Consider the following 16,838-nt stretch of genomic DNA (forward strand, 5'->3'; position numbering starts at 1 on the left):
GATTTCCCGCATTGTATGAAACACTTTCAATACTGTATCCTAACAAGGTGATCTCTTTTCCACTTGCTCTGTCACTATTCTGTTCAATTTATTGCTATTTTACAGTTAGTTCTTAGTCTTTCTTACAATGTCTTACAATTGGCTTTCTGCTGTACTTACCGGATTTACCTGCATTGTACAAACACCTTTGTACACTCTTCTCTGTAGTTGAGAAGCAATATACACATGTCTCCCAAGTATGATTTACAGTTTAATGCTACTTTTCAGTGAATTGTCCTGGTTTCTAGAGCTGCCTAAATGTGCTTGATGCTCGATTTCAAGGATATCCAGCATGTATGAAACACTTTCATTACTATACCCATAAATTGTGATGTATTTTCCCTTTATAATCTAACTATTCTGTTCAATTTACTGCTATTTTGCAGTTAGTTCCTAGTCTTTCTTACAATGTATTACAATTGGCTTTCTGCTACAGTTATAAGAATTACCTGAATTGTACAAACACCTTTCTACACTCTTCTCTGAAGTGGAGAAGCAATATACACTTGTCTCCCAAGTATAATTTACAGTTTAATGCTACTTTTCAGTGAATACTACTGGTTTCAAAGACCGGTTTAATGTGCACTTGCTCTATTTCAAGGATTTCTGCAGTGTACAACATCCTTTCTATACTATAGACTTACATTTTGATGTCTTTTCCACTTGTTCTCCCACAATTCTGTTATATTCATTATTATTTCCTCTGAAATGCTACTGGTTTCTTGCAGTGTCTTATAACTGGCCTTTTGCTCAACTTATGGAACTTCCCCACATGTACAAACCACTTTGTACACTCTTCTGTGAACTTGATAAGCTATATACACTTGTCTCGCAACTGTTTTACAGTTTAATGCTACTTTGAGTGAATTCTAGTGTTTTCCAAAGCTGCTTAAATGTGCTCTTTGCTCTATTCCAGGATTTCCCGCATTGTATGCAACACTTTCATTACTGTATCCTAACGTGGTGATCTGTTTTCCACTTGCTCTGTCATTATTCTGTTCAATTTATTGCTATTTTGCTCTTAGTTCCTCCTCTTTCTTACAATGTCTTACAATTGGCTTTTTGCTGTAATTAGCGGACTTACCTGCATTGTACAAACACCTTTCTACACTCTTCTCTGAAGTGGAGAAGCAATATACACTTGTCTCCCAAGTATGATTTACAGTTTAATGCTACTTTTCAGTGAATTGTCCTGGTTTCTAGAGCTGCCTAAATGTGCTTGATGCTCGATTTCAAGGATATCCCGCATGTATGAAACACTTTCATTACTATACCCATAAATTGTGATGTATTTTCCCTTTATAATCTAACTATTCTGTTCAATTTACTGCTATTTTGCAATTAGTTCATTGTCTTTCTTACAATGTATTACAATTGTCTTTCTGCTACAGTTATCAGACTTACCTGAATTGTACAAACAACTTTCTACACTCTTCTCTGAAGTGGAGAAGCAATATACACTTGTCTCTCAAATATGATTTACAGTTTAATGCCACTTTTCAGTGAATTCTACTGGTTTCAAAGACCAGTTTAATGTGCACTTGCTCTATTTTAAGGATTTCTGCAGTGTACAACATCCTTTCTATACTATAGACTTACATTTTGATGTCTTTTCCACTTTTTCTCCCACAATTCTCTTCTATTCATTATTATTTGCTCTGAAATGCTACTGGTTCCTTGCTGTGTCTTATAACGGGCCTTTTGCTCTACTTGTGGGACTACCCCACATGTACAAACCATTTTGTACATTCTTCTGTGAACTCGATAAGCTATATACACTTGTCTCGCAACTGTTTTACACTTCAATGCTATTTTGAGTGAATTCTAGTGGTTTCCCAAGCTGCTTAAATGTGCTCTTTGCTCTATTCTAGGATTTCCCGCATTGTATGAAACACTTTCATTGCTGTATCCTAACGTGGTGATCTCTTTTCCACTTGCTCTGTCACTATTCTGTTCAATTTATTGTTATTTTGCTCTTAGTTCCTCCTCTTTCTTACATGTCTTACAATTGGCTTTTTGCTGTAATTAGCGGACTTACCTGCATTGTACAAACACCTTTCTACACTCTTCTCTGAAGTATATAAGCAATATACACTTGTCGCCGAATATGATTTACATTTTAATGCTACTCTTCAGTGAATTGCCGTGGTTTCTAAAGCTGCTTAAATGTGCTTACTGCTCGATTTCAAGGATATCCTGCATATACGAAACACTTTCATTACTATACCCATAAATTGTGATGTATTGTACAGTTATAATCAAACCATTCTGTTCAATTTACTGCTATTTTGCACTTAGTTTCTAGTCTTTCTTACAAGGTATTACAATTGGCTTTTTGCTACAGTTATCAGACTTACCTGCATTGTACAAACAGCTTTCTACACTCTTCTCTGAAGTTGAGAAGCATTATACACTTGTCCCTTAACTAGGTTTTACAGATTAAGGCTACTTTTCAGTGAATTCTACTGGTTCAAAGACCGGTTTAATGTGCACTTGCTCTATTTCAAGGATTTCTGCAGTGTACAACATCCTTTCTAGACTTTAGACTTACATTTTGATGTCATTTCCACTTGTTCTCCCACAATTCTGTTATATTCATTATTATTTCCTCTGAAATGCTACTGGTTTCTTGTAATGTCCTATAACTGGCCTTTTGCTCTACTTATGGGACTTCCCCACATGTACAAACCACTTTGTACACTCTTCTGTGAACTTGATAAGCTATATACACTTGTCTCGCAACTGTTTTACAGTTTAATGCTACTTTGAGTGAATTCTATTGGTTTCCAAAGCTGCTTAAATGTGCTCTTTGCTCTATTCTAAGATTTCCCGCATTGTATGAAACACTTTCAATACTGTATCCTAACGTGGAGGTCTCTTTTCCACTTGCTCTCTCACTATTCTCTTCAATTTATTGCTATTTTGTTATTAGTTCCTCCTCTTTCTTACATGTCTTACAATTGGCTTTTTGCTGTAATTAGCGGACTTTCCTGCATTGTACAAACACCTTTCTATACTCTTCTCTGAAGTTGAGCAGCAATATATACTTGTTTCCCAGGTATGATTTACAGTTTAATGCTACTTTTCAGTGAATTATAGTGGTTTCTAAAGCTGCTTAATTTTGCTTACTGCTCTATTTCAAGAATATCCCACATGTACGAAACCCTTTCATTACTAGACCCAGAAATTGTGATGTATTTTACCTTTATACTCTAACTATTTTGTTCAATTTACTGCTATTTTATAGTTAATTTCTAGTCTTTCTTACAATGTCTTACAGTTGGCTTTCTGCTGTACTTACCGGACTTACCTGCATTGTACAAACAGCTTTCTACACTCTTCTCTGAAGTGGAGAAGCATTATACACTTGTCCCTTAACTATGTTTTACAGATTAATGCTACTTTTCTTTGAATTCTAGTGGTTACAAAAACTGATTTAATGTGCACTTGCTGTATTTCAAGGATTTCTGCAGTGTACAACATCCATTCTAGACATTAGACTTACATTTGGATGTCTTTTCCACTTGTTCTCTCACAATTCTGTTATGTTCATTATTATTTACTCTGAATTACTATTGGTTTCTTGAAGTGTCCTATAACTGGCCTTTTGCTCTACTTATGGGACTTCCCTACATGTACAAACAACTTTGTACACTCCTCTGTGAACTGCCGAAGCTATATAAACTTGTCTCTCAACTGTTGTACAGTTTAATGCTACCTTTCAGTGAATTCTAGTGGTTTCAAAGACTGGTTTAATGTTCACTTTGCTCTATTTAAAGTGTTTTCTGCAGTGTACAAAGACCTTTCTGGACTATAGACTTACATTTTGATGTCTTTTCCACTTGTATTCTCACAATTCTGTTCTATTCATTATTATTTGCTCTGAATTACTACTGGTTTCTTGTAGTGTCCTATAACTGGCCTTTTGCTCTACTTATGGGACTTCCCCACATGTACAAACCACTTTGTACACTCTTCTGTGAACTTGATAAGCTATATTCAATAGTCTCGCAACTGCTTTACAGTCTAATGCTACTTTAAGTGAATTCTAGTGGTTTCCAAAGTTGCTTAAATGTGCTCTTTGCTCTATTCTAGGATTTCCCGCATTGTATGAAACACTTTCAATAGTGTATCCTCAGAGCAGACACCATCCAGAACCACTGGAGGGCTGGCTGAGCAGATGCTCTACAACTAGAATAAAAGAGAGGGGTACGCGGGATGATGCTGATGCCGGTGACCCAAAGATCACACTTTAAAAACTACGGCTCAGGTGACACAATGGCGGCCTGGAACGTGCTTGGCGCAGTTCCCCCGGCGGTCTCCGGCTGAGGGGACGGCTCAACTCGCTGCCGAGCACGGACAGACGAGCCCCTGGGAGACATGGGGTGGGAGACTCCCCGCTTGCTGACCTCCGAGTCCTTCAAGAATCTCAATGCCCCAGAAGCGGCCAGGTGCGCATGCTCGGCGACCGGCCACCGCTGCAGACCCAAGGGTCGACGCAGCCACCCCGGACCAGCCCGCCGCCACGCACCAGGCACACCGGAGCTTCGCTGAGTCCACCGCCCAACGAGTTCTGCGGCGGGTGCCCTGGAGCTCTGAGAAAATGGCCGAAGGAATTGCTGAGAGGGAATTGACCAACAGGAATTGGGATCAAGAAGATGAAACCCCGCTGAGTCCCGGATCCGGGTGAAGCCGTGCGCCCCTGGATCCGGGTGAGGCCATGCGCCCCTGGGAACAGGTGAAGCTGAATCCTGGGTCTGGGCGAGGCTGTGTGCCCCTGGATCCGGGTGAGGCTGGGTCCCGGGCCCGGGTGAGGCCGTGCGCCCCTGGATCTGGGTGAGGCCACGTGACCCTGGGTTTGGGAGAGGCCACGCGCCCCTGGGTCCGGGGGAAGCTAGATCACGGGTCCGGGTGAGGCCATGCGCCCCTGGGTCCGGGTAAGGCCACGCGCCCCTGGGTCCGGGTGAAGCTGGATCCCGGGTCCGGGTGAGGCCGTGTGCCCCTGGATCTGGGTGAGGCTGGGTCCCGGGCCCGGGAGAGGCCACGCGCCCCTGGGTCCGGGTGAGGCCATGCGCCCCTGGGAACAGCTGAAGCTGAATCATGGGTCTGGGCGAGGCTGTGTGCCCCTGGATCCGAGTGAGGCTGGGTCCTGGGCCCGGGAGAGGCCACGCGCCCCTGGGTCCGGGGGAAGCTAGTTCCCGGGTCCGGGCGAGGCCGTGTGCCCCTGGATCTGGGTGAGGCTGGGTCCCGGGCCCGGGTGAGGCCACACGCCCCTGGGTCCGGGTAAGGCCACGTGCCCCTGGGTCCGGGTGAAGCTGAATCCTGGGTCTGGGCGAGGTCGTGTGCCCCTGGATCCGGGTGAGGCTGGGTCCCGGGTCCGGGTGAGGCCATGGACCCTGGATCAGGGTGATGCCACGCACCCCTGGGTCTGGGAGAGGCCATGCGCCCCTGGGTCCGGGTGAGGCCGCGCTCCCCTGGGTCCAGGTGAGGCCATGCACCCCTGGGGCCGGGTGAAGCTGGATCCCGGGTCCAGGTGAGGCCGTGTGCCCCTGGATCCGGGTGAGGCTGGGTCCCGGGCCCGGGAGAGGCCACGCGCCCCTGGGTCCGGGGGAAGCTAGATCCCGGGTCCGGGCGAGGCCGTGTGCCCCTGGATCCGGGTGAGGCTGGGTCCCGGGCCCGGGAGAGGCCACGTGCCTCTGGGTCCGGGTGAGGCCACACGCCCCTGGGTCCGGGAGAGGCCACGCGCCCCTGGGTCCGGGTGAGGCCACGCGCCCCTGGGTCCGGGGGAAGCTAGATCCCGGGTCCGGGTGAGGCCGTGTGCCCCTGGATCCGGGTGAGGCTGGGTCCCGGGCCCGGGAGAGGCCACGCGCCCCTGGGTCCGGGGGAAGCTAGATCCCAGGTCCAGGCGAGGCCGTGTGCCCCTGGATCTGGGTGAGGCTGGGTCCCGGGCCCGGGTGAGGCCACACGCCACTGGGTCCGGGTAAGGCCACGCGCCCCTGGGTCCAGGTGAAGCTGAATCCTGGGTCTGGGCGAGGTCGTGTGCCGCTGGATCCGGGTGAGACTGGGTCCCGGGTCCGGGTGAGACCATGGACCCTGGATCAGGGTCAGGCCACGCGCCCCTGGGTCTGGGAGAGGCCACGCGCCCCTGGGTCCGGATGAGGCCGCGCTCCCCTGGGTCCAGGTGAGGCCATGCGCCCCTGGGTCCAGGTGAAGCTGGATCCCGGGCCCGGGAGAGGCCACGCGCCCCTGGGTCCGGGGGAAACTAGATCCTGGGTCCCGGCGAGGCCGTGTGCCCCTGGATCCAGGTGAGGCTGGGTCCCGGGCCCGGGAGAGGCCACGCACCTCTGGGTCCGGGTGAGGCCACACGCCCCTGGGTCCGGGAGAGGCCACGTGCCCCTGGGTCCGGGTGAGGCCACGCGCCCCTGGGTCCAGGGGAAGCTAGATCCCAGGTCCGGGTGAGGCCGTGTGCCCCTGGATCCGGGTGACGCTGGGTCTCGGGCCTGGGTGAGGCCATGCGCCCCTGGGTCCAGGTAAGGCCACGCGCCCCTGGGTCCGGGTGAAGCTGGATACCGGGTCTGGGTGAGGCCGTGTGCCCCTGGATCAGGGTGAGGCTGGGTCCCGGGACCGGGTGAGGCCGTGCGCCCCTGGATCTGGGTGAGGCCACGCGACCCTTGGTCTGGGAGAGGCCACGCGCCCCTGGGTCCGGGGGAAGCAAGATCCCAGGTCCGGGAGAGGCCGTGTGCCCCTGGATCCGGGTAAGGCTGGGTCCCGGGTCCGGGTGAGGCCATGGACACTGGATCAGGGTGAGGCCACGCTCCCCTGGGTCTGGGAGAGGCCACGCGCCCCTGGGTCCGGGTGAGGCCGCGCTCCCCTGGGTCCAGGTGAGGCCACGCGCCCCTGGGTCTGGGGGAAGCTAGATCCTGGGTCCGGGTGAGGCCGTGTGCCCCTGGATCCGGGTGAGGCTGTGTCCCGGGCCCGGAAGAGGCCACGCGCCCCTGGGTCCAGGTGAAGCTGAATCCTGGGTCTGGGCGAGGCCGTGCGCCCCTGGATCCGGGTCAGGCTGGGTCCCGGGCCCGGGAGAGGCCACGCGCCTCTGGGTCCAGGTGAGGCCATGCACCCCTGGGTCCGGGTGAGCTGGGTTCCGGGTCCGGGTGAGGCCGTGGGCTCCTGGATCCGGGTGAGGCCACACGACCCTGGGTCTGGGAGAGGCCACGCGCCCCTGTGTCCGGGTGAAGCTGAATCCTGGGTCTGGGCGAGGTCGTGTGCCCCTGGATCTGGGTGAGGCTGGGTCCCGTGTCCGGGTGAGGCCATGGGCCCCTGGATCAGGGTTAGGCCACGCGCCCCTGGGTCCGGGTGAGGCCGTGTGACCCTGGATCCGGGTGAGGCCACGCGCCCCTGGGTCCGTGTGAGGCCACGCGCCCCTGGGTCTGGGAGAGGCCACGCGCCCCTGGGTCCCGGTGAGGCCGCGCTCCCCTGGGTCCAGGTGAGGCCATGCGCCCCTGGGGCCGGGTGAAGCTGGATCCCGGGTCCAGGTGAAGCCGTGTGCCCCTGGATCCGGGTGAGGCTGGGTCCCAGGCCCGGGTGAGGCCATGCGCCCCTGGGTCTGGGAGAGGCCATGCGCCCCTGGGTCCGGGTGAGGCCACGCTCTCCTGAGTCCGGGTGAAGCTGGATCCCGGGTCCGGGTGAGGCCGTGTACCCCTGAATCCGGGTGAGGCTGGGTCCCGGGTCCGGGTGAAGCCACGCGCACCTGGGTCCAGGTGAGGCCGCGCTCCCCTGGGTCCGGGTGAGGCCACGTGCCCCTGGGTCCGGGTGAAGCCGTGCCCCTGGGTCCAGCCAAGACCAAACCAGAGGGAGTCGGACCTGCATTACCACCATTTGTCCACCATCCAGAGCTGAGGGGTCAGTGCCAACATGTACACATAAGGAACTGGTGGACATTGATATTGGGTCTCAAAAGAACTGTTGGTCCAAAAAGAAACTCACTACAGACTGATTCATTTGCCTGTCAGCATAACTATTATTGCTCTTCTACATTCAGTTCTTATAAGTATATTTCTAGTGACACATCATCTCACTCATCTAGGGGAAATGATGAACAACATAGACTGATGAACAAGAACAGAACCAGAAACAAGGAGGCATCGATCGGACTATCGGGCCTCAGAGGGAGGATAGGGGAGGGTGGGGGGAGGGGGGAGAGATCAACCAAAGGTTTTGTGTGCATGCATATGAGCCTAACCAATGGTTAAGTTCAACAGGGGGTTGGGGCATCCGTGGGGAGGGGTGTGGGATGGGAATGGGGGGATGAGGACAAATATGTGACACCTTAATCAATAAAGAAATTTAAAATAAATAAATAAATAAACAAACAAACAAACAAACAAACAAAAAATACTGTATCCTAACATAGTGATTTCTTTTACACTTGTTCTGTCACTATTCTGTTAAATTTATTCCTATTTTACAGATAGTTCTTAGTCTTTCTTACAATGTCTTACAATTGGCTTTCTACTGTACTTAGCGGACTTACCTGCATTGTACAAACACCTTTCTATACTCTTCTCTGAAGTTGAGCAGCAATATATAGTTGTTTCCCAGGTATGATTTACAGTTTAATGCTACTTTTCAGTGAATTATAGTGGTTTCTAAAGCTGCTTCATTTTGCTTACTGCTCTATTTCAATGATATCCCACATGTATGAAACCCTTTCATTACTAGACCCAGAAATTGTGATGTATTTTACCTTTATACTCTAACTATTTTGTTCAATTTACTACTATTTTATAGTTAATTCCTAGTCTTTCTTACAATGTCTTACAGTTGGCTTTCTGCTGTACTTACCGGACTTACCTGCATTGTACAAACAGCTTTCTACACTCTTCTCTGAAGTTGAGAAGCATTATACACTTGTCCCTTAACTATGTTTTACAGATTAATGCTACTTTTGTTTGAATTCTAGTGGTTACAAAGACTGGTTTAATGTGCACTTGCTGTATTTCAAGGATTTCTGCAGTGTACAACATCCATTCTAGATATTAGACTTACATTTGGAAGTCTTTTCCACTTGTTCTCTCACAATTCTGTTATGTTCATTATTATTTACTCTGAATTACTACTGGTTTCTTGAAGTGTCCTATAACTGGCCTTTTGCTCTACTTATGGGATTTCCCCACATGTACAAACAACTTTGTACACTCCTCTGTGAACTGCCGAAGCTATATACACTTGTCTCTCAACTGTTGTACAGTTTAATGCTACCTTTCAGTGAATTCTAGTGCTTTCAAAGACTGGTTTAATGTTCACTTTGCTCTATTTAAAGTGTTTTCTGCAGTGTACAAAGACCTTTCTGGACTATAGACTTACATTTTGATGTCTTTTCCACTTGTATTCTCTCAATTCTGTTCTATTCACTATTATTTGCTCTGAATTATTAGTGGTTCCTTGCAGTGCCCTATAATTGGCCTTGTGCTCTAATTATGGGACTTCCCCACATGTACAAAGATCTTTGTACACTCTTCTATGTACTTGAGAAGGTATAAACACTTGTCTCTCAACTGTTTTACATTTTAATACTACTTCGAGTGTATTCTAGTGTTTTCCAAAGCTGCTTAAATGTGCTCTTTGCTCTATTCCAGGATTTCCCGCATTGTATGCAACACTTTCATTACTGTATCCTAACGTGGTGATCTGTTTTCCACCTGCTCTGTCATTATTCTGTTCAATTTATTGCTATTTTGCTCTTAGTTCCTCCTCTTTCTTACATGTCTTACAATTGGCTTTTTGCTGTAATTAGCGGACTTACCTGCATTGTACAAACACCTTTCTACACTCTTCTCTGAAGTGGAGAAGCAATATACACTTGTCTCCCAAGTATGATTTACAGTTTAATGGTACTTTTCAGTGCATTGTCGTGGTTTCTAAAGCTGCTTAAATGTGCTTTCTGCTCAATTTCAAGGATATCCCGCATGTACAAAACACTTTCATTACTATACCCATAAATTGTGATGTATTTTCCGTTTATAATCTATTTTGTTCAATTTACTCCTATTTTACAGTTAGTTCTTAGTCTTTCTTACAATGTTTTACAATTGGCTTTCTGCTGTACTTACCGGATGTACCTGCATTGTACAAACAGCTATCTACACTCTTCTCTGAAGTTGAGAAGCATTATACAATTGTCCCTTAACTATGTTTTACAGATTAATGCTACTTTTCTTTGAATTCTAGTGGTACAAAGACTGGTTTAATGTGCACTTGCCCTATTTCAAGGATTTCTGCAGTGTACAACATCCTTTCTAGACTTTAGACTTACATTTTGATGTCATTTCCACTTTTTCTCCCACAATTCTGTTATATTCATTATTATTTCCTCTGAAATGCTAGTGGTTTCTTGCAGTGTCTTATAACTGGCCTTTTGCTCTACTTATGGGACTTCCCCACATGTACAAACCACTTTGTACACTCTTCTGTGAACTTGATAAGCTATATACACTTGTCTCGCAACTGTTTTACAGTTCAATGCTACTTTGAGTGAATTCTAGTGGTTTCCAAAGTTGCTTGAATGTGCTCTTTGCTCTATTGTAGGATTTCCCGCATTGTATGAAACACTTTCAATACTGTATGCTAACATGGTGATCTCTTTTCCACTTGCTCTGTCACTATTCTGTTCAATTAATTGCTATTTTGCTCTTAGTTCCTAGTCTTTCTTACAATGTCTTACAATTGGCTTTCTGCTGTAATTAGCGGACTTACCTGCATTGTATAAACACCTTTCTACACTCTTCTCTGAAGTATATAAGCAATATACACTTGTTTCCCAAGTATGATTTACTGTTTAATGCTACTTTTCAGTGAATTATAGTGGTTTCTAAAGCTGCTTAATTGTGCTTACTGCTCGATTTTAAGGAAATCCCGCATGTAGGAAACACTTTCATTACTATACCCAGAAATTGTGATGTATTTTCTTTTTATAATCTAACTACTCTGTTCAATTTACTGTTATTTTGCAGTTAGTTCCTAGTCTTACAGTGTCTTTCAATTGGCTTTCTGCTGTACTACCGGACTTACCTGCATTGTACAAAGAGCTTTCTACACTCTTCTCTGAAGTTGAGAAGCATTATACACTTGTTCCTTAACTATGTTTTACAGATTAATGCTACTTTTCTTTGAATTCTAGTGGTTACAAAGACTGGTTTAATGTGCACTTGCTCTATTTCAAGGATTTCTGCAGTGTACAACATCCTTTCTATACTTTAGACTTACATTTTGATGTCTTTTCCACTTGTTCTCCCTCAATTCTGTTATATTCATTATTATTTGCTCTGAATTGCTACTGGTTTCTTGCAGTGTCTTATAACTGGCCTTTTGCTCTACTTATGGGACTTCCCCACATGTACAAACAACTTTGTACACTCTTCTGTGAACTGCAAAAGCCATATACACTTATCTCTCAACTGTTTTACCATTTAATGCTACCTTTCAGTGAATTCTTGTGGTTTCAAAGACTGGTTTAATGTGCACTTTGCTCTATTTAAAGGCTTTTCTGACTTATGAAAAGATGGTGACCAGCAGGAAGGTATGGAGAGAGAGAGTGTGATTTAGGAACCCATAGAGTAGAGTGTAGACATCTGTGGTGTGTGTGTGTGTGTATGAGCTAGGGTCAGTTAGATTCTGCAGGTCTTCCAAGGGGCTGCCTATTTGGGCAGTCCTGGATGGCGGAGCTCCGTGCACAAAGTGGACACATCTTGGTGGCTGGTGAGGACGTGGAGACCATGCCATCTTGAGAAACAGAGCTGCCTGAAACTAGTGGCTTCAGACACAAACCAGGTCCCTGCATCCACTGGGGACAGAGAACTGCTATCACAGCTTCAGACCAACAGACAACAAGAATCCAGACTTCAAGGCAGCTGGTTTTCATGAGTCAAAGAGCCTATCCTCCCCACAGGCTCGCGGATAGCGCCATAGTAACTGATAGACCCACCCCTCACCCAAGCTGCAGAGCACCTGCACACTGACACACTCCCCTTTATGGAATTTGGCGCGAGTTACAGATGTAGCTCCCCTTAGGGGAAATCTGACAGCGTGCCCAGAGGGCTCCCCGTCAGGGAATTTGGGGGAATTTTGCTTGTGGGACACAGCTCCCCTTCGGGGAATCTTAGAGCATGCACAGATGGGCTCCCCTTTGGGGAATTTGGTGCACAGGAGTACTCCGCCCCCCTTCAGGGAATCTGGGAGAGTGCACGGAGGCAGCTCCCCTTCAGGAATTTGAGAGTATGCGAAGCCCTAGCTGGTTTGGCTCAGTAGAGAGAGCACACACAGGACGCAGCTCCACTTCAGGGAATTTGGCATGCTGGACATAGCTGCCTGGGATCCCTGACTCACAGCGCATTCACACTAAGAGCCAGTGACTCCAATTGTGGTGCATGCACACACAGGGACCCTGATTCTCAATGAGAAACTGCACAATGCAACAGAGACTCTGACACTTGATTCTTGGTGCAGACACAGGGAAACTCTGACTCCTGGCACATGTTAAGGATCTCATTTTAGGCACATACCAACAGTGTGGTGCAGACAGGGCCCCTGATTCTGAGTGTGCACACGAGACCACATGGAACACCGGGGACACTGACCCTGGGCAAGCCTGGTTCCCACCAACCAACGGCAGCCACACATCCTAGTGTCAGAGCATTTCAGTGAAACTCGGGTGGAGCTAAGTCCCCACAGCACATGGCCCAGGTCCACGCAAACTGAAGCTTGAGCTTTCTGGTGATAGTCAGAATGGGGAGACAAATCAATTCACAGAAGAAGGAAAATGAGGAGTCACCAAGAAAGGAAATTAGTGAAACTGAAGCTTGCAACATGACCGAAAAGAGTTCAGAGTAATGGTCGTGGAATTTATACATCAGATGGATGAGAAAATCAACAACTTATGCAAGAATCAGGAAGAAATGAAAAGTGATATAGCTACAATCAAAAACACCATGGAAAGTTTCAACAGTAGACTAGAAGAAGCAGAGGACCGAATTAGTGAGTTAGAAGATCAGGTACAGAAACAAGCTCAATCTGAATAGCAATTGGAGAAAAAAATTAAAAAGCAGGAGGAAAGCCTAAGGGAGCTTCGGGACAACATGAAACGAAGTAACATGTGTATAATAGGGCTGCCAGAAGGACAAGAAGAGCAACAGGGATTAGAAAATCTATTTGAAGAAATAATGACAGAAAACTTCCCGGATATGGGAAAGATAAAAGTTACACAAGTACAGAGAGTCCCAAGCAGGATCAACCCCAAAAGACCCACACCAAGACATGTCATAATTTCAATGGCAAATATAAATGATAAAGAGAGAATCTTAAAGGCGGCAAGAGAGAGACAGAGAGTTACCTACAAAGGAGCACACATCAGAATATCAAATGATTACTCAACAGAAACACAACAAGCTAGAAGAGAATTGAAGGAGGTATACAAAGTGTTGCAAAGCAAAGGACTGAATACAAGAATACTATATCCAGCAAGGCTATCAAAATCGAAGGGGAAATCAGGTGCTTCGAAGACAAAAGAAGGCTCAGGGAGTTTATCACCACCAAACCAGCAATTCAAGAAATGCTAAAGGGAATACTGTAAAAAGAAGAAATAAACAGGTAAGAAAGGAATACAGACACAAAAATAGATATGACTACAAACAAATACCTTTCAGTAATAACTTTAAATGTAAACGGACTAAATGCTCCAATCAAAAGACATCGAGTGGCTGAATGGATAAAAAAACATGACCCATATAAATGCTGTCTATAAGAGACCCACCTCAGAACAAGAGACTCACACAGATTGAAAGTGAAGGGATGGAAAAATATCTTTCAGGCAAATGGAAATGAAAAAAAGAGCTGGGGTAGCAATACTTATATCTGACAAAATAGACCTCAAAAAAAATGCCATAACAAGAGATAAGGAAGGCCATTTCATAATACTAAAGGGAGAAATCCAACAAGAAGAAATAATTCTGGTAAACATATACGCACCCAAAATAGGAGCACCCAAATACATAAAAAAAACTCCTGTAGGATATCAAGGGAGAGATTAATAGCAATACAATCATAGTAGGAGACTTTAATACCCCACTATCACCAGCAAAGAAACATCAATCCTAAATGACTCACTAGTCCAGATGGAATTAATTGACATCTTCAGAACATTTCACTCCCAAGCCACAGAATATACATTCTTCTCAAGTGCACATGGGTCATTTTCAAAGATAGACCATATGCTGGGTCACAGGCAAAGTCTCTTCAAATTCAAGAAGATAGAAATTATATCAAGCATCTTCTCAGATCACAGTGGCATAAAACTGGAAATCAACTACAATAAATGCAATCCAAAGAAATCAAACACATGGAGACTAAACAGCATGCTATTAAACAAGGACTGGGTCACCAGAGAGATCAAGGAAGAAATAAAAAACATCATGGCAACAAATGACAATGAAAACACAACAATCCAAAATCTATGGGACACAACGAAAGCAGTCTTGAGAGGGAAGTTCATAGCTCTACAAGCCTATTGCAAAAAACAAGAAACAATGGTAATAAATTACCTAACCCTACAACTCAAAGAGCTAGAAAAAGAGCAGCAAGAAAAGCCCAGTGTAACCAGAAGGAAGGAAATAACAAAGATCAGAGCAGAGATAAACGACATAGAGACCAAAGAAACAATGCAGAAGATCAACAAAACCAAGAGCTGGTTCTTTGAAAGGATAAACAAGATTGATGAACCTCTAGCCAGCCTCACCAAGAAGCAAAGAGAGAGGACCCAAATAAACAAAATCAGAAATGAAAGAGGTGAAATAACAACAGACCCCGCTGAGATACAAAGGATTGTTACAAAATACTACGAACAACTCTATTTCAACAAACTGGACAACCTGGAGGAAATGGACATATTCCTAGAAAAATATAACCTTCCAAAAATCAATCAAGAAGAATCTAAACAGCTCAATAGGCCAGTAACTATGGACGAAATTGAAGCAGTCATCAAAAAGCTTCCGGCAAACAAAAGCCCGGGGCCTGATGGCTTCACAGGAGAGTTTTACCAAACATTCAAGGAAGAACTAAAACCTATCCTCCTCAGACTATTCCAAAAAAATTCAAGAGGAAGGAACACTTTCAAGCTCCTTCTATGAAGCCAGCATCACCCTAATACCAAAACCAGATAAAGACAACACAATGAAAGAGAATTACAGACCAATATTCCTCATGAACATAGATGCCAAAATCCTCAACAAAATTCTAGCAAATCGGTTCCAGCAGTACATCAGAAAGATCATACACCATAACCAAGTAGGATTTATCCCATGAATGCAAGGATGGTACAATATTTGCAAATCAATAAACGTGATACATCACATAAACAAATTGAGAGATAAAAATCACATAGTCATATCAATTGATGCAGAAAAAGCATTTGACAAAATACAACACCCTTTCTTGATAAAAATTCTCAACAAGGTGGGAATAGAAGGCTCATACCTCAACATAATAAAAGCTACATATGATAAACCCACAGCAAACATCATACTCAATGGACAAAAACTAAAACCATTTCCCCTAAGAACAGGAACAAGACAGGGATGCCCACTCTCACCACTACTGTTTGACATAGTACTGGAAGTATTAGCCATTGCAATTAGACAAGAAGAAGAAATAAAAGGCATCCAAATTGGAAAAGAACAAATAAAGCTGTCTTTATTTGCAGATGACATGATATTGTACATAAAAAATCTGAAAGACTCCGTCAAAAAACTAATAGACTTAATAAATGAATTCGGCATTGTAGCAGGATACAAAATAAATGCTAAGAAATCTATGGCCTTTCTATACACCAATAGTGAACTTACAGAAAGAGATACTAAAAAGGCAATCCCATTTACCATCACACCGAAAAAATTAATATACCTAGGAATAAACCTAACTAAGGAGGTAAAAGACCTATACGCGGAAAACTACAGGACACTGAAAAAAGAGATAGAGGAAGACGTAAACAGATGGAAGAACATACCATGTTCATGGATTGGTAGAATAAACATCATTAAAATGTCCATACTACCCAAAGCAATCTATAGATTCAATGTACTCCCCATTGAAATACCAACGGCATATTTCATAGACCTTGAAAGAACTCTTCAAAAATTCATCTGGAATAAAAAAAGTCCCTGAATAACCACAGCAATCCTGAGAAAGAAGAATAAAGTAGGAGGGATCTCAATACCAGATTTCAAGCTGTATTACAAAGCCACTATTCTCAAAACAGCCTGGTACTGGCACAAAAACAGACATATAGATCAATGCAATAGAATAGAGAATCCAGATATTGACCCAAACCACTACGCTCAATTAATATTTGACAAAGGAGGCATGAACATACAATGGAATCAAGACAGTCTCTTCAATAAATGGTGTTGGGAAAATTGGACAGATACATGCAAAAAAAATGAAGCTAGATCACCGACTTACACCATACACAAAAATAAACTCAAAATGGATACAGGACTTAAACATAAGACGGGAAACCATAAAAATACTAGAGGAATCCACAGGCAGCAAAATCTCAGACATATGCCAAAAGAACTTCCTCACCGATACTGCCCCTAAGGCAATTGAAGCTAAAGAGAAAATAAACAAATGGAACTACATCAAAATAAAAAGCTTTTTTTTTTTTTTTACAGCAAAAGAAACTATCAACAAAACAACAAGAATGCCCACTGTATGGGAGAACATATTTGCAAATGGTATCACTGATAAAGGTT

Source organism: Cnephaeus nilssonii (genome assembly GCF_951640355.1).
Source record: "Cnephaeus nilssonii genome assembly, contig: SCAFFOLD_46, whole genome shotgun sequence".
NCBI lineage: Eukaryota > Metazoa > Chordata > Mammalia > Chiroptera > Vespertilionidae > Cnephaeus > Cnephaeus nilssonii.